The sequence below is a fragment of the Schistocerca serialis genome, chromosome 1 (assembly GCF_023864345.2).
Source record: "Schistocerca serialis cubense isolate TAMUIC-IGC-003099 chromosome 1, iqSchSeri2.2, whole genome shotgun sequence".
Classification (NCBI taxonomy): domain Eukaryota; kingdom Metazoa; phylum Arthropoda; class Insecta; order Orthoptera; family Acrididae; genus Schistocerca; species Schistocerca serialis.
The window spans coordinates 650,498,283-650,518,184 of record NC_064638.1 but is presented as its reverse complement, the minus strand read 5'-3'; the positions used below and the strand labels follow the sequence as shown (position 1 = coordinate 650,518,184).

The 19,902-nt window shown below is 39.9% G+C and overlaps 1 protein-coding gene across 1 annotated transcript in view; it reads right to left on the bottom strand.

Annotated features, from left to right (window-relative positions):
- The window catches only part of LOC126479049 (MMS19 nucleotide excision repair protein homolog), a 226,683-nt gene that overhangs the window by 149,636 nt on the left and 57,145 nt on the right, over positions 1 to 19,902 (bottom strand). The window lies entirely within an intron of this gene.

The window sequence follows — 19,902 nt, the reverse complement described above, 5'->3', positions numbered from 1 at the left end:
ACTTAATATCACAATAATACTTATCTGTGATAAAATGAGCATTAACATATTCTGCATACTGCACTTTTCAAAGGATTCAGCAAGCGAGCCCAGCTACAATGCTCTGTGGGCTTTCAAAGTGCTTTATCAGTCTTTTCGCTTCTAGCATATCTGGAGTTGCAATTATAAAGTACATACTGTACTGTTAATACTGAATAAATTACCAGGACCCTCTTCCAGTGCTCAGAAACAACAATGAACACATGGAGAGAGAGCAGCTCTGTAGGTAACCCTGCACTCTTTGTTTCTTCAGTTGTATATAAGATGTCCTAAGTGTGTGCACTGTTAAATTGCTGTTTTTTTTTTTTTGGTCCTTTGTATTTTAATTGAAGAGTCTGAAATGGGTGATAAACAAACAAAACTTGTAGTGACTACAAATCAGAAACTATGTGCTGTAATGGGACTAGATTCTTGGATAGCAGCCAAAACTATTGGTTTGGAGTAAAGGCGTAGGAAATCATACTGTTGGAGACTGAAGAGAAACTGAGCAGAAATTGAGGGGTGGTGTGCTTCCCAAGCTAATGGAAATAGAGTAAAAGTAAGTAAGACAATGTTGAAAGACGTTGAGGGAGCTTTATTTAGTGGCATGACCATTTAAGAGGAAAAGGTTTTCCCATTACTGGGCTGATATTGCAAGAAAAAACACTGCAATTTCAATGGCCAACAGAAGGAGATAATTCCGAATTTATTGCCAGTGATGTATGATTGGATCAGTGGAAAAAACAATTTCAAACAATGGAAACTCCAGTTAGGAATATCAACAATGTAGGAAAAGACAGATTGTTGCTTACCTTAAAGAACACACATCAAGTTGCAGAGAGGTACAATTAAAAAACACATAAAGCTTTTACAACAGCCTTCATCAGTAAAAGAGACACATACACAATCCACACAGACAAGCAAGTACACCTCATGTGTGCATGACCACTGACTCCAGCAGCTAGGGCCAGATTGCTGACATTCCTGCCTGAGATGCTGGAGTTGGTGGTCATGTGTGCGTGAGGTGTGCTTCCTTTTGTGTGTGTGTGTGTGTGTGTGTGTGTGTGTGTGTGTGTGTGTGTGTGTGTGTGTGTGGACCCAACAAAAGTAAGGAACAAGGTACTAGGCTCACTTGCAGTAATGCAACTGGCAACCACAAGCTTAGGCTTACATTAACAGGGATATCATGGAAACATAGAGCTTTCAAAAACATGAAAAATCAGGAATCACTACTCTACATTAAACTTATTAAAAGAAAACATGGACGAAATCGGAAATCTTTAATACCTGGTTCCAACAAAAATTGTAACAGCTGTATAGAAATATCTGAAAGTCAACAATTTACTGCAGTTCTGCTGTTTCTTGAGAACACACTTTAGCATCCTACCAATGATGAACTCACAGATGGAGATATCAAAGAGTTATTTTTACCATCAAATGTCGCTGTTAGCTGTCACCCAATGGACCACAGCATTCTTGAAATGCTCAAGAAGAAATATTGCTGCTGTCTTTTCAGTTTGTTGATATCAGCAATTGATAGTAATGAAGACTGTGTAACCATTCTAAAGAGCACTGACTCGGTAATGTCATAGTGTGACTGTCTTCGGTTTCAAACATGGATTCAAAGTTAAAATGTCCACTTCCATGATCTGAAAGGATTTTCCAAGACCTTTCTTAAAAGTGTACCAGTCTGTGAGGTTGTCGATGCAGAGGACATTACAGAATGGATGGCAAATAATGAGTTGATGAACAAACTGACAACAATGTTATGAACATGGTGACGCAAGAGGAAGTAATACAAGAGGAGGAGGCAAACTTACATGACGGGAGAAATGAAGGGTTCAAGATGACCGAGGCAGTGCTGCAGTACATTAGTACGCAGGAGGAAGCAATGCCAGCTGATATGATCTGTCTGCCTAAGTGGAAGTATATTGCAGCATGGAAGAGGACTAAAGGAGGGAACAGTCATCTATCAAAGACTTTTTTAAGACCTCAAACCTGTATGTTTCATCTTTTTTGTTAGGTCTGGCTTTTCACATGTGTGTAATCATACTTTCACACTTTACAATGTAGACTGTTTTCTGTAATAATTTCTGAAGGGTGCAGTATGCACTTGACAAACACTTATAACAAGTAAGTATTACATAAGAACTCAGAAAATGTTAAAATTTGGGTTTTTTGTATTAAAAAAGGGTGTTTTCAATGGTATGGATGAAGTTGGAAGTCACAATTTACATAACTCCAACCTTTTGGATTGACCTTCTGCCAGATAAGGCTGGACAATCAAAAGACTACCATAACTAGGGATAGTAAAAAGTCATTTTACTTTTGGGCTAATTTCTGTTTTTTCCTTCTTTTTGTGTGTATTTTGGTGTTGTTTGAGTAAAGTTTGGTCTTATTTAATGCCAATTTTGCATTTCTTTTATAAAGTTTCTGACTGCTTATTTTTGACGCACCATACCTTATATTCCTATTTGTGTTTGTTTAATTGTTTTCCAGTGTTATGTTGAAAATTAAAACATACCTGTCTACTATTTTACATTTATTGAAATCACAAATTACACTTATTTACAACACTGCAAAAGAAATCATTTATATTAAATCTGTTAAATCTGATCAATTAAAGAAAAAATAATTTTACTACCACACTCGCTCTTTAAAGTTTTTCAGGAGAAAGAAGCATTGTCCTAACTTCAGTGTTTCTTCCGTGAGGTTTTATGCCACCAATCTGCGAGTAGCTCACTACAGTATGAAAACAGTCACCTGCAGTCTAAATTAGAAAACGGAAGACAAACTGTGTTCAGTATGACACCAGACATTTGACAGCATCCGTATATCTTGCTGGCATGGATAGTTGCTTTTCCACTAAATTATGAAGGGATTGGCACCCCTTCAGAATATCTTACATGGCTTAGACCCACCATCCTATATACACGTGGTCTTTTGCCATGTCGATTTTACAGATTTGCTTGAAAAAGCAATTGGAGCTATGAACACAGACATAATACATGTATCTATGGCCTTAAGAGCTGTTACCTTAGTCTGAGGTGTAACACAGTGCATTTCAGTGTTTGTTTCCCTTGTGCTTGAAGTATTAGTCCCTTCATATTTCTCAACAATTTACTGGTTTAACCACCAACAATTAATTTTCGCCAGTTTATTCTGGAAACTATTTCCAGGCTGTGGCTAAGCCATGTTTCTGCATTATTCTTTCTTCCAAGACTGCTAGTCCGGCAAATTTCACAGGAGAACTTCTGTAAAGTTGGAAGGTAAGAGTTCAGGTACTTGTGGAAGTAAAGCTGTGAGGATAGGTCATCAGTCATGCTTAGGTAGCTCAGTTGGTAAAGCACTTGCCTATGAAAGATTTGAGTCCTGGTCTGGCAAACAGTTTTAATCTACCAAGAAGTTTAGTGATAAAGCACTCTTTAACTTTTAACTTAGAATGAAGGTAATGTTTTATTTGGTGATATTAGATTCCCCTATACTGTTTGTGCAATAAATCACACCAAAACAGTGCAGTTTGAAGACATCTTTAATGTGGTGCATCAATTAAATGGTGCATTTTTCTAGTATGCAAGTATAAATGCAAAAATCACCAAATACAGCACTTTAGCTTGACAAACACACAAATCAACATCTTGCCCACTTGGTATGCTTCTATCAGCCAATCACAAGACAAGGCACGTAATGTTACATGAATGTGTTTCTGGCTGTAAAACAGAACAATGAGAATACTCATTTCAGTATTATTTTTACTATTTTATGGAAGAAGTCTGTGGTGACAGTACCTCAGAACACAGATATGCTAGACCGTACGCTCCCCTATCTCTGTCACGTTTAGGTTACAAACCAACATTTAAGTCATGTGAGGGAGGCAAACAGCTGAGTTTCTGTCTTTGAGCAATACACGAAGTGGAGCCACCAGTAAAAGGTTTTCTCATTTGTATATGAAATCAAGCACTGATTTTAACAGTCAAAAGACTTGTTGTGTTAGCATTACACAGGTAATAGTACAGTTACACTAATTTCTCCAAAGTATTCATTATTAAAGCAATGGTTCTCATTTTTACATCTGGCTAGCTGAAAGAGAACCAAATAATTTGAAGCAATGTTTTGACAATTCTTTCTTTTTACAAACTAAAGAATTTCAGTTCTTCAGCAAATTTCTCTTTCTGTTGCACTGTGAGTCATTTAGTTTGCTGCATGACAGGGGTAGAAGATGAAATATTAGTATGGCTGACATGTCATGGGCTACAGGTGGTTTCTTCCAATCAAAGTGCTCAACTTTACATACAACTGTTTGTCACTGCCAAACTGCCACAACAATTAGTCAGTTCACCTTGTCACCCTCTTTCCTATTGTGTTATGACCCCGAATCCTGGATATAGCCCCTTAATTTCGTATATTTCATCACACACAATGGCCATAAAATGAAACACATATGCACAACAATGGTAACAATGTATGTGTGTTTCATTACACAGCACAAGCCAAACACTACTAGATCCTTCTGCACAAGACGCAATTCAGCACCACATATACAGTTGTTATAATCACACAAATCAACTTACATTAGAAAATTTTTGCAAGACATTATGTGTAGTCAAATTTTTGAAGACTGCAAATCATCACTGCTACTGGAATAGAAGCCATATATGTAACAACCTGAACCAGGGTCGTGGCGTAGTGTAGAGGTTAGCGCAATAGATTGTCCTGTAGGTGGCCATTGACTTGAAACCTGTTGAGGTCAGTGAATTTTTTTTAACTGCTAAACCTAATCAAAAACCTGTCATTATTATAATTATAAAATTGATTGATTTAAATGTAATTTCTTTTTAATTTCTAATACTTCACCACATCATTTTCATGATTGTATTGACATTTTTATCTGCCCTTATTTTTCTTCCTATCATTTCTTTTTTCATTTGGAATCTATAATCTAAAACCAAATGAGAAACAGGAGTGCTCATCAGCAGTGGCAGTTCATGTAGCCAGTAAGGATAGTTTTAGGTAGCCAACAAATGATGGCGAGAAATTAAAGTCATTTTTTAGGGCTGAAACCGAAATTTTTCTGTGTTGACATTTCTCATAGAGATTAGCTTTAATCACCGTGAACGAAACGATCGTAATTTTAGTTCTTCTGCAGGTTGTTGACTGCTGTTTTCTAGGATACATTGCACATCACAAGCTTGTTGTTACACTAGGAAGGGCTACAATATATGTCATCTGGCACAGTTCAGACTTAAAATCAGCTGTCGATAGAGGATCTCTCATTTCCGTAATACCTCATGGTGGCCTTTTCCAACATTGCTCCAAATTACACATTTAACAGCATTTGCGAAGTGACCCACTGTGTTTCTGTGTCACTTATAAATGAGTGGTAACCTGCAACACTATAGTGGCAAATGACAGATGTCAACTATCAAGTAATTTTAATCAGACTGTAGTTTTATGACAATTTCTCAAAAATTCGTGTGACATGTTTTCATGATTTTATAAGAAATGGCATCCACTTCTATCCATAATGTCTGTTTTTTTACACAAAATAAGTATTTATGTTTTACGACATTTGCCTGCTTACTTACATACACCACAACAACGTCAACATAAGAGGCACAATATATTAGGGAATATTGATTAAATGGAATATTTTGTAGTGAATTAGATATTGACAAACCGCTGTCTCAAAATCTTCATCATTCATCAAGTTTTAGATCTGAATACCAACATACAGCCTAACTTAGAGTAAATGTGTTCACAGATTTTTGTTGTATTCTTAAAAGAACTTTATGTTTGAAACGAAATATTGCTTTCATGTATACCTGGCTGAAACCAAATAATGCACAAGATTTCACAACTGTACATTGTTTGCAAATGGATGCTGCCAATAGTCAGCTGATTGAGATGTTAGTTTCAATAAAATAATGTGCATTGTCTGCATCATCTATGGTCTAGCGACAGCATTATCTGTTGGTCGGGGCCTAGACTGTGTTGAAAGGTGCATCATTTGCTTTACATATTTGCAAAAGCAAACTGCCATAGTTGAGGTTTTTCATATTCATACTTGTGTGCTATAAAATAGCTAGTTTAACTGACATACCGCATTAAAGAACTCTCATAAATGCACAATTTTTTGTACTACAGGTGTGTAAAAGTGTTGGGAAATGTCACGTCAGAGACTAAAACTGTTAATGAAATGTATTTCATTTTATGTCACATCTAAAGCCATAGTTCCCTTCATGGGAATCAGCTGTTATCTTAAGATCATACATAATTCTCAGAGCTCAGACAGAATTTTAAATCCAATTTCAGCATCCAATAACCATCAGGAGCCTGGATTAGTAAACTGTTGCCCTCTGATTTACAACATTCGTAACAGGAACAAGAAGATCCCGAATTTCACGATATTTTGTAAAAAGTACAAATTTTGTGTTATGTCACGAAAGATCGCAAATTTCACATTAGTTTTGTTTTATCATTTATGGGAAATTTCCTACCCTAAAAATAACACATGGAGGAACCACCTTAAGGTCACATTCTCCGTGCCTCACAAAGTATGATCCTAGGTTCAACAAAATTGGTTTTTGGTTCTATGTTATTAATAATACTGATAGATGTCAGCAGTCAACAACTATATTGGACTCCATGTCAAGAGACAACTTGCCCCTTTCTCTTCGGACTTAGAACGTACAGTTTCTTGATACATAATGTTACTATCTATCTCTTTGCTTTTGTTCTACCTCTTTATATCTCTTGGTCTTAAACAGTCTTTGTAATGATCTGTGTAGCTTTTATGCTATTCCATTGTTAAATTTAGTTTTATGGATCGGTGGAGCATCTCTCATTTTGCATACTGAAGTTCACTATGTCCCTCGTTTTCCAAAACCTGCTAACTTTTACCATTCTTCTATCTCTCAGACACCGATAAAAGGTTTCCACTGTACTTCTAGTCTATTCGATATCCAAATAACATTTGCATTTGTGAATTTATATAATAATCACACCAACAGACCATAATGTTTGGGAGGTATACTGACACATATCTTGCATCTGAGCAGGTAAAATATTTGTGGCCTATATAAGTAACACGACTGCAAGTGAGTAGCTTTCTTTTCTCCTACTGTGCATGGTTCTTGCTTACACTGAGCAATTACATCATACATTCATTTCAGGTGAACTGACACTATCCTTGATTATTAATTTCTTAGCAGCATTAATATGATCTTCAGTTTAACTACCCTGTCACTTTGGTTTGGTTTTGTTTTGCTCTATGGCGCAAAACTCAAATGGGGTCATATGCGCCCAAGTCAAAACTATAGAACATGAAGATAGAGAGGAGTTAAAAAATGACTGTGTGTCAGTCTCAGTTGACATACGAGAAGACAGCTAAAAGAGGCACATGAAGAAAGGGCTAAAAAAGACAGCATACAGAAACAGAGGCCGAAACTAAAAATTAAATGATCTTTGCCATATTGCTTTGGCGGATTAAAAGTAAAATGCGGTCGACAGCCCACATTTGCTTAAATGGCTGACAACTCAGATGGCAAACCCAAACGGGAACGTAAACGGTTAAAAAAATGGGCATTCCATCCGGAAGTGGCACACAGTTAAAGCTTGGGCGCAATGTGTTCAAAGTGGTGGGGTATCACCACTTAGCAAATGATGATGGCTACAAAAGGCAGTGCCCAATATGCAGCCTAGTTGAAATGACCTCCCGGTGGTAGGAGGGCCAAGAGGAGGTCAGCCAAGCCATTGGGAGGGGCTTAATAAGCCAGAGCTTATTCAAGTGAAGAGAGGACCATTGAGACACCACCTCCTGACAGACGGCAACACAGTGATCATTGGAAGGAATATAGGAACTAGCAGGCTGAGGTACAAGGACTGCAGCCTTGGCAGCAGTGTCAGCAGCCTCTTTCCTTATAGACCAACATGACAAGGAACCCACAGAAACATCACACTGGCTCCACCAAGAGAGAGCAAGCGATAGTTTTTCTGAACCTGCTCCACTAAGGGATGGGCAGTGTACAGCGCATGTAGACTTTGAAGGGTGCTGAGTGAATCTGAGCAGAGGACACAATTGTAAAGTCTGTGTCACCAGATGTACTCCATGGCCTGATACAGGTCGAAGAGCTCGGCTGTAAATACTGAGCAGTGAGCCAGAAGCCGATATCAAAAGACACGGGTGCCAGTGATCAAGGCACACCCAACCCCAAGGTCAGTCTGAGAGCCATCAGTGTATACAAAGGTATTATTGTGAAGTTCCATGTGAACGTCATGAAACTGAAGGCGATAGAACGAGACTGAAGTAGTGTCCTTAGAAAGTGAAAGAAGGCCAAGGTTAACATGGGCCACTTCACGAAGCCGAAGTGGTGAAGGGTCACACCCACCAAGAAAGTTGCAGGTAGTGTGAAGTTAAGCCACCGTAGCAAGTGCTGAAAGCGGACTCCAGGAGGTAACAGAGAAGAGGGATGTGCCCCATACTAGCGATCAAAGGAATCATCAAAGAAGGAGCCACAGGATCAGTGGTCACTCATGGCAGAGAGACAGAATGCATACCTGCTGAGGAGAAAGTCGCGGCAGTAGTGCAGTGGTAGTTGAGCAGCTTCAGCATACAGACTCTCAACCGGGCTAGTGTAAAAGACGCCAGTGGCCAAACGGATGCCACCATGGTGGATAGTGTTGAGACGGTGTAAGACAGATGGATGTGCACATGCATAAACAAAGCACCCATAGTTGAGTTTCAAACGGACAAGGGACCGGTACAAATGGAGGAGTTGGTTCGATCGGCATCCCAGGAAGTATCACTGAGGACATGTAGGACATTGAGGAACTGCATACAGCAGGCTGTCAGGTAAGACACATGGGAGGACCAAGAGTTTTTCCTATGGAGCATGAGCCCCAGGTATTTTGTAGTTTCAACGAATGGAAGGGCAACAGGCCCAAGACATAAAGATGGTGGGAGCAACCAAGTGCATTGCCAGAAATTCATACAGACGGTTTTGTCAGCGGAAAAGCGAAAGCCATTGTCGATGCACCAGGAGTAAAGATGATCAAGACATCTCTGAAAATGCTGCTCAGTGAGAAAGGTCCATGGAGAACTGCAATAGATGGCAAAATTGTCAACAAAAAGGTAGCAGGAGATGCCCAGTGGGAGACAGGCCATTATAGGGCTAATGGTGATAGCAAAGAGGACAATGATCAGGATGGAATCCTGAGGCACACTGTTTTCCTTGATAAAGGTGTCCAAGAAGGCAGAATCCACACACACCTTGAAAACTCGGTCTTTTGAAAATTCCTGAAGGAAACAGGGCAGGCGGCCATACAAGCCCCATGTGTAGAGTATGGAGAACACCAGTTATCCAGCAGTTGTCATAGGCCTTCTCCAAATTGAAAAACATGGCCACAATCTGGGATTTCCGCAAAACACCATTCATGAAATGGGTGGACAAAGTAATGAGATGGTCAACTGCAGAATGCTGCACTTGAAATCCGCACTGTGCATTCGTCAGTAAATTGCGAGACTCGAGCCACCATACCAGCTGGGCATGAATCATACGTTTCATTGCCTTGCAAATACAGCTGGTGAGAGAGATGGGGCAGGAGCTAGAAGGAAGGTTTCTGTCCTTACCAGGCTTAGGTATGGGTATGACGGTGGCTTCACGTCAAAGTCCGGGAAATGTGTGGTCTGCCCAGATGTGGTTGTACATGTTAAGCAGAAAGTGCTTGCCTGCAAGAGAAAGGATGAGAGCATCCCTTGAGGCAAGAGTTTGATGGCTTGTTGCATAGCTGGACAGGGGGATGGCAATGCTACCTTGACACTGGGTAATTTCACAACCTCAAGGGCTGAACTGGAGGTCACATGTCTGCGTGGCCAAGTCCTTCATGGGGTGAGGGGTAACAAGAACAGAACTATAGGTGTCAGACAGGAGGATACACGGTTTGCAACTAGCCAATAACTTGTGAGCAAATGGGTAAGGCACATTTTCCTTTATCTGAATCTCTTGGACAGCCCGCTTATCAAGATACACAGGACAATCCCGAGAGGCGGCGGCATGGCCACCATTGCAGTTCATACAGTGGGGAGGAGGAGGCGGACAATTGCCCTCGTGCGCATCCTTACCACAGGTTACACATTTTGCTGGGTGTCGACAAGATGTTCTAGTGTGGTTGAAATGATGACTGGTGCCAGCGCATAGCGTTCGGAATGTACAGTTGCACTGTGATAATTCCATAGCCTGCTTTGATCTTTGACAGAAGCACCACTCTATCAAAGGTGAGAAAAAGAGTACAGGTGGGCACTAAGGAGGAATCTAACTTTTTCATGACATGATGGAGGAGGAATCTACCTTTTTCATGACACGATGGACAGCAATGACACTCTGATCAGAGAGGTAAGATTGGATTTCGGCCTCAGTTAGACTGTTGAGCAGCCTAGTGTAAATAACACCATGGGAAGAATTCAAAGTTCAATGGTCTCGACACGAACAGGGCAACCGTGGAGAAGCGAGGCGGCACGCAGTTGTTGTGAGTGAGAATCAGAAGTAGTCTCCAAAAGCAAAGTGCCATTCCGTAAACGAGAGCAGGATTTTACAGGGCTGGCAATTGCATCAACACATTTCTGAATAATAAATGGGTTTACAGTGGTGAAAAACTGACAGGTGTCTTCAGTACTTGAGACCAAGAGGAACTGTGGTGCAGCGAGAAGAGTCTTTGAATCATTAGCCTTATTAGGTTTACGTTCCGTTGATGTTGATTGTGAAGATGATTGACTCTTTGCGAGAATATCCCCCATGATTACCAGTGTCTCCAATGGCGCGCTCCTTCCAATTGGGGGTCCCCTTCACATGGGGGCGCACACCTTAGGTGATGGTTCACATCTCAGGTCACACTTCCTGAACACCTGACAGAGGGACCAATCAGCAATATGGTAAGGTTGCAGTTAAGACAATCACCCCTCCCTGGGCCTGGCCTGTACCAGGGGATACATGTAAAACCCTACCTGTCGACCCTGGACTGGGAATTACACATTACCCAGTCACCTGTTATGCGTCAAACGCTTGGGCTGGCCTTCAGGAGCACACAGAGAGGAATAAGGAAAAGAGAACGTCAAACACTGAAGTGGAAGAACGAGACGAGAAGGGAAACAAAGAATAGAAAAGGGAGCAATAAACAATGGTGAGACTGTTCTTACGTCAGCAACAGACAATACTGAACATTCCCAATAATACCCCAGACATGTTCCCCAAGGGAAGGGAAAAAGAATAGCAAGAGGGTAGACATGCAGCACAGAAGGGAAAAAATGCTGCAAAAAGGAGTGGCGAGCCTGCTGGGGAGACCCTGTCACTTTGTCTAGGAAATAAACTTACCAGTTTCAGTAAGGGAACTATGTGTATTCTTTCCTTGATAAAATATTATACTGATAAGAACTTTACTTGTCATTCTTCAGTTGGGTCAATCCAAATGAAATGGTCCAATAAAAAATAAGTTGGTTGCTTGACCATTTTTAAATACACTCCTGGAAATTGAAATAAGAACACCGTGAATTCATTGTCCCAGGAAGGGGAAACTTTATTGACACATTCCTGGGGTCAGATACATCACATGATCACACTGACAGAACCACAGGCACATAGACGCAGGCAACAGAGCATGCACAATGTCGGCACTAGTACAGTGTATATCCACCTTTCACAGCAATGCAGGCTGCTATTCTCCCATGGAGACGATCGTAGAGATGCTGGATGTAGTCCTGTGGAACGGCTTGCAATGCCATTTCCACCTGGCGCCTCAGTTGGACCAGCGTTCGTGCTGGACGTGCAGACCGCGTGAGACGACGCTTCATCCAGTCCCAAACATGCTCAATGGGGGACAGATCTGGAGATCTTGCTGGCCAGGGTAGTTGACTTACACCTTCTAGAGCACGTTGGGTGGCACGGGATACATGCGGACGTGCATTGTCCTATTGGAACAGCAAGGTCCCTTGCCGGTCTAGGAATGGTAGAACAATGGGTTCGATGACGGTTTGGATGTACCGTGCACTATTCAGTGTCCCCTCGACGATCACCAGTGGTGTACGGCCAGTGTAGGAGATCGCTCCCCACACCACGATGCCGGGTGTTGGCCCTGTGTGCCTCGGTCGTATGCAGTCCTGATTGTGGCGCTCACCTGCACGGCGCCAAACACGCATACGACCATCATTGGCACCAAGGCAGAAGCGACTCTCATCGCTGAAGACGACACGTCTCCATTCGTCCCTCCATTCACGCCTGTCGCGACACCACTGGAGGCGGGCTGCACGATGTTGGGGCGTGAGCGGAAGACGGCCTAACGGTGTGCGGGACCGTAGCCCAGCTTCATGGAGACGGTTACGAATGGTCCTCGCCGATACCCCAGGAGCAACAGTGTCCCTAATTAGCTGGGAAGTGGCGGTGCGGTCCCCTACGGCGTGCATCCGTGCGTCGCTGCGGTCCGGTCCCAGGTCGACGGGCACGTGCACCTTCCGCCGACCACTGGCGACAACATCGATGTACTGTGGAGACCTCACGCCCCACGTGTTGAGCAATTCGGCGGTACGTCCACCCGGCCTCCCGCATGCCCACTATACGCCCTCGCTCAAAGTCCGTCAACTGCACATACGGTTCACGTCCACGCTGTCGCGGCATGCTACCAGTGTTAAAGACTGCGATGGAGCTCCGTACGCCACGGCAAACTGGCTGACACTGACGGCGGCGGTGCACAAATGCTGCGCAGCTAGCGCCATTCGACGGCCAACACCGCGGTTCCTGGTGTGTCCGCTGTGCCGAGCGTGTGATCATTGCTTGTACAGCCCTCTCGCAGTGTCCGGAGCAAGTATGGTGGGTCTGACACACCGGTGTCAATGTGTTCTTTTTTCCATTTCCAGGAGTGTATTTTAATTTTTTTATGTGTGATTACCCTATAATAGAGAAGTTCAAAACAGTTTAAAAAAAAAAAAAAAATACATGTCACCTTTACTGAATAGCGGCCATTTTCGTTTGTAAGCGTGTGACGATGTTTCAGTTTAGAGACGTTAGCAAAAATATGAATATCTCTGCACTGGGTTAAGTTACAACATTGCAATTGACATGATTGTTTTTAGAAAAGTGTCCTCTGCAACATTGTCTATTACACAAAATACCCTACATTAAAAAACAACCAGTCAATATGACCTCCAAAGTTTGGTATCCAAATTTTCAAAAATCCTCTTTTTAGGCCCAAAAATAACTAACAAGGAGTGATTTATGAGAGTCTATTTTTTTCCTATAGTTAGATATCATAAAATACTAGCCTCATATAAAGCAAGAACACTTACAAATGTTTCCTTAATTTTTTTATGAATTTCTGAAATTTGAAAATTTTCATATTTTGTAAAGTTTGGGGTTAGTTATCTCAGGTGGGACTGAATATAAAAATATGATTTTTTGCACAGTTTATACACCTATATGATAGCAACGTACTGTAAAAATTTCAACATTGACATCTGACTGTGAACAAAGATACGAATTTTTGAAAATGAGGAGATAATTCACATTACTCTACAACTGATCTTATGGACGTTGCCTTAATATTGAAGTGAGGCACTGAATTATATACAAAAAGTGGAAACGTCACTGAAATTAACATTTATATTATTATGACATACTTAAAATAAATGTTTTCAATAACATCCTTCGAGATGCGACTGTTCCTAAACCTGGTGGTGAATGTTAAGAACACATTTTTCAGACAGCTTCTGTGATATAGAATAAGACCTCCCAGTTGCTGTGGTAAGTTCAAGCACTGAAAGTTTCCTTAAAACATTTTTCATTGGTATCCAAATTTTGTCACTAGTAGATTTCTTGATTTATGTTCTTAGGCCAGCAGGGTGGAAAAATGTACAAAAACATCACTGTTTTTCAAACTTATTCTTTCAATCTCTGCAAGCCACCAATGTCCATCATACACACAAGCCACTATGTCATTCAGTGTGAAAGACAGAGATGTAAGAGAGATGTAATATTACTGACACAATGATCCTCAAATTTCAGTTTCTGATGTTACATAGCATTGAATTAAGTTTTCTGCAATGCCAAGGAATTTGTGGAAGCATCTTGTTCCTTTTATTGCTATACAGCTTTCAAATCTGGTTTGACGTTTTGTTTTCATATGCAGAACCACTTCTTCTTTCTTGATGAGAAAATAGTTAATGCCTTTAATGTTATCCTTGCAAAAGACATACATGTCCTGTACTGTGAGAATTTGATCTGTGGTTGGTTTTTGTAGGCTGGCTTTACTTACTTCACGTTTTGTTATACCTCCTACTCCATCACACACATTTTTGCCATGGCAAGATGCAAAAAAAGTGCCATTCAGCCTCCAACCCAAAGTCTACTTTGTGGTTGCACAGATTTGAAAAATTCTTTTTGTTCTTATACTGACTACCACTTCCATCTGAAAGGTATATCAGCTTCTCAACCTTGGTAAAATTTTCTTTTATGTATTTATTACATACTTTTGAAACACATGTACAGCCAAAGTGTTGTGCTACAAGTAGTCGCTTAGAATGCAAATTGGAGAACTGCAAACTTCATCTTTCTCATTTTTAAAGTAAAGAATAAATGGATACACTGTTGCCTGGTCATTGACCCAGTGGTACCCTTGTATTGCACCCTGAATCACAAATGTAAAATTTACTGCAAAATCAGGTAGCACTATGAATTCAGTTTCATGAAGTTGTGCTTTTTTGTCCTTCAAAAACTTACTTTGGATTTTAGAAACAGTGGTGACTTTTGAGTTTTTGTAAGTTATCAATTAAAGATTCCAAGTACTCTTCCTGAGATTTAACCACTGTTATCATTTCTGTCCTGTTAGTTGTGACCCACTGCTTGAAGGTAATACTGTCTGGCATTTCCTTATCATATCCATGAAACAATTCAATAACGGTTTCCTTACCAGGGCATTTATTACACAAACTCATCATGCACTCATAACTGTTAGTGTCACAGACAATTAAATCTAGTAACTCTTTGTAGTTAAGATCACTGAGTTTTGCACCCGCAATCATCAGTTTGACATTTTGATGATATAAAGAAACACATACGGAGTGTGTCCCTGAGGATCCAGCCAAAATACACCACTTTTATTTATTTTTATTTCATTTCGTGTTCCATAGATCCTGGTAGTGAGTGAATCGCAAGGATATGGAACATGTCAGATGCTACATAGTTCAAATATAACTTGTATAAATACAATAAAAAGATACAATGTAAATAAAAATCAAATAAACAGCAGCACAATCAATTAACAGAAAATTGTGTTTCACATGTAAAGTATGAGTAATATATTTATGATATGGATGTGTCAGATTGTTGAAATATATCTTACATAAATAAAAGATACAATGCAAATAAGATATCAGCTAAACAACAGCATATTCAGTTAACAGAACATTTTTGTTTCTCATGTTAAGGATGTGTAATATATACAGGAGTCAAGATACCAAGGGCGGAGGTCACAAAAATTTGACCTTCCAATTTTGCATTCAGGATGAGAATTTTTGAAAGCTACATAAGGTTCATTTAAACTTGACAGCACTAGTCGTTTCTGCTTTGTTACTTTAACTCCATTTATAACAACTCTTTTGCAATGTTTGCAACCTGGGTACATTCTACTGTTTTCATCATCTTCAAAAAACTGATGGATCTTTTTAATTGTTTCTTCACTTATGCCTACTCCTTTCTTCTTTCCTAAAACTGGAAGAATGCCTTGCTCTTTCACTAATTCTTGGGTTAGTTTAACCAAACGATGAGAAACATTGATTTCATGAACTACTTGGCCATGAGTCAGGGAGACAACTTAAAATTTTAACTTTTTCCTCTTTAGATGTCACTGAACATTTAATTTTTAATTTCTCTATTAAGCTCAAATACTCAGTGTCAGATGATGGTGGTGGTAGGTTTTCTTCTTCTATAGAAATAATGTTTGTATCTGTATTATTAAAGCATGATTCCAAGTCTTTTCTAATTTTGTCTGAAATTTGTTGTACCTTATTTTCAATATCTGCTTATCTTTTACTGCTACCTAATTTTATTATTTTCGAAGCAGAAGATACGTCTAACTTAGAACAAGCACAATCCAATATGCTAACAACTTCCTCATTAGGAATATAAATGTTATTAACAAGGTTTCATGATTCTGGTTCTAAATTCACAACAAATATTTTTGAGTAACAATTTGGGTACAGGGAATTTCCAGGAATCACATTATATTTCATTTGGGAAGCTGTTTCACTCTCACATACTAAGGACACATGTTCAAGTTTTATCTCCCTCAAATCTTTAGTAATAGGCTTTTTATGAACTTTTAAGTGGATCACAGCACTTTCTTCCAAAAATATGGTTGTACTTCTGAATATATTTCTTCTCATGATACTCACACACTGATGTTACAGAAGAACTTACTCAAAATTTAAACAGAGTTCATTTAACTTCAAAGTCATTGACATTTTTCAAGTTTTTTGAAACTGTTTTGTGACACACTTCACTTGCTATCCGTCCAACAGAGCACTGTTCACCCATGTTATTGCATTGCAGTTCACCTCTCAAAATTAATTACAAATTACACACAGAACAAAGCACACAACACATTCTACACTCTCGATGAAGTATGTACATCCACTCTAACAGAGGTTTCAGAACAGACTGACTACAACAATGCCACACCCAGCAATAATTTATTTCTACAATGCCACACCCAGCAATCATGTACTTCTTCACTGACGATAAACCTAAATGTTAATGGGCATTTTTATTACCATAGAACACAAGTGAAAGCTCCTATTGTTTAATATTGCATTATTAAAAATAAATAAACTAAATGATTATTGGGTGATAGTGTTAACTAAATATATGTCACAATCAAATTTTATTACAATGAAACAATAAACCATTTAAATAGGCAACAGCCATAATATCAGTTATAGACTAATGTGAATTATCTCATCATTTTCAAAAATTTATATCTTTGTTCACAGTCAGATATCAATACAGTACGTTGCTATCATATAGGTGTTCAAACTGCGCAAAAATCATATTTTTATATTCATTCCCACATAAGATCACTACAAAAAAAGAAAATTTTGAAATTTCAAAAATTCATAATAAATTAAGGAAATGTTTGTAACTGTTCTTGCTTTATGTGAGGCTAGTATTTTATGATACCTAACCCCCATGAACCATGGACCTTGCTGTTAGTGGGGAGGCTTGCGTGCCTCAGTGATACAGATGGCCGTACCGTAGGTGCAACCACAACGGAGGGGTATCTGTTGACAGGCCAGACAAACGTGTGGTTCCTGAAGAGGAGCAGCAGCCTTTCCAGTAGTTGCAGGGGCAACAGTCTGGATAATTGACTGATCTGGCCGTGTAGCCATAACCAAAATGGCCTTGCTGTGCTGGTACTGTGAACAGCAGAAAGCAAGGGGAAACTACAGCCGTAATTTTTCCCGCGGGCATGCAGCTTTACTGTATGGTTTAATGATGATGGCATCCTCTTGGGTAAAATATTCCGGAGGTAAAATAGTCCCCCATTCGGATCTCCAGGCGAGGACTACTCAAGAGGACGTCGTTATCAGGAGAAAGAAAACTGGCGTTCTACGGATCGGAGCATGGAATGTCAAATCCCTTAATCGGGCAGGTAGGTTAGAAAATTTAAAAAGGGAAATAGATAGGATGAAGTTAGATTTAGTGGAAATTACTGAAGTTCAGTGGCAGGAGGAACAAGACTTTTGGTCAGGTGAATACAGGGTTATAAATACAAAATCAAATAGGGGTAATGAAGTAGTAGGTTTAATAATGAACAAAAAAATAGGAGTGCGGGTAAGCTACTACAAACAGCATAGTGAACGCATTATTGTGGCCAAGATAGACACGAAGCCCATGCCTCCTACAGTAATACAAGTTTATATGCCAACTAGCTCTGCAGATGATGAAGAAATTGATGAAATGTATGATGAGATAAAAGAAATTATTCAGCTAGTGAAGGGAGACGAAAATTTAATAGTCATAGGTGACTGGAATTCGAGAGTAGGAAAAGGGAGAGAAGGAAACATAGTGGGTGAATATGGATTGGGGGAGAGAAATGAAAGATGAAGCCGCCTGGTAGAATTTTGCACAGAGCATAACTTAATCATCGTTAACACTTGGTTCAAGAATCATAAGAGAAGGTTGTATACATGGAAGAATCCTGGAGATACTAGAAGGTATCAGATAGATTATATAATTGTAAGACAGAGATTTAGGAACCAGGTTTTAAACTGTAGGACATTTCCCGGGGCAGATGTGGACTCTGACCACAATCTATCGGTTATGAACTGTAGATTAAAACTGAAGAAACTGCAAAAAGGTGGGAATTTAAGGAGATGGGACTTGGATAAACTGACTAAATCAGTGGTTGTACAGAGTTTCAGGAAGAGTATAAGGGAACAATTGACAGGAATGGGGGAAAGAAATACAGTAGAAGAAGAATGGGTAGCTCTGAGGGATGAAGTAGTGAAGGCAGCAGAGGATCAAGTTGGTAAAAAGACGAGGGCTAGTAGAAATCCTTGGGTAACAGAAGAAATATTGCATTTAATTAATGAAATGAGAAAATATAAAAACGCAGTAAATGAAGCAGGCAAAAAGGAATACAAACGTCTCAAAAATGATATCGACAGGAAGTGCAAAATGGCTAAGCAGGGATGACTATAAGACAAATGTAAGGATGTAGAGGCTTATCTCCTAGGGGTAAGATAGATACTGCCTACAGGAAAATTAAAGAGACCTTTGGAGAAAAGAGAGCCACTTGTATGAATATCAACAGCTCAGATGGAAACCCTGTTCTAAGCAAAGAAGGGAAAGCAGAAAGGTGGAAGGACTATATAGAGGGTCTATACAAGGGCGATGTACTTGAGGACAATATTATGGAAATGAAAGAGGATGTAGATGAAGATGAAATGGGAGATACGATACTGCGTGAAGAGTTTGACAGAGCACTGAAAGACCTGAATCGAAACAAGGCCCCGGGAGTAGACAACATTCCATTGGAACTACTGACAACCTTGAGAGAGCCAGTCCTGACAAAACTCTACCATCTGGTGAGCAAGATGTATGAGACAGGCGAAATACCCTCAGACTTCAAGAAGAATATAATAATTGCAATCCAAAGAAAGCAGGTGTTGACAGATGTGAAAATTACCGAACTATCAGTTTAATAAGTCACAGCTGCAAAATACTAACGCGAATTCTTTACAGGCGAATGGAAAAACTGGTAGAAGCCGACCTCGGCGAAGATCAGTTTGGATTCCGCAGAAATGTGGAACACGTGAGGCAATACTGACCCTACGACTTATCTTAGAAAATAGATTAAGGAAAGGCAAACCTACATTTCTAGCATTTGTAGACTTAGAGAAAGCTTTTGACAATGTTGACTGGAATACTCTCTTTCAAATTCTAAAGGTGGCAGGGGTAAAATACAGGGAGCAAAAGGCTATTTACAATTTGTACAGAAACCAGATGGCAGTTATAAGAGTCGAGGGGCAGGAAAGGGAAGCAGAGGTTGGGAAGGGAGTGAGACAGGGTTGTAGCCTGTCCCCGATGTTATTCAATCCGTATATTGAGCAAGCAGTAAAGGAAACAAACGAAAAATTCGGAGTAGGTATTAAAATCGATGGAGAAGAAATAAAAACATTGAGGTTCGCCGATGACATTGTAATTCTGTCAGAGACAGCAAAGGACATGGAAGAGCAGTTGAACGGAATGGACAGTGTCTTGAAAGGAGGATATAAGATGAACATCAACAAAAGCAAAACGAGGATAATGGAATATAGTCGAATTAAGTCGGGTGATGCTGAGG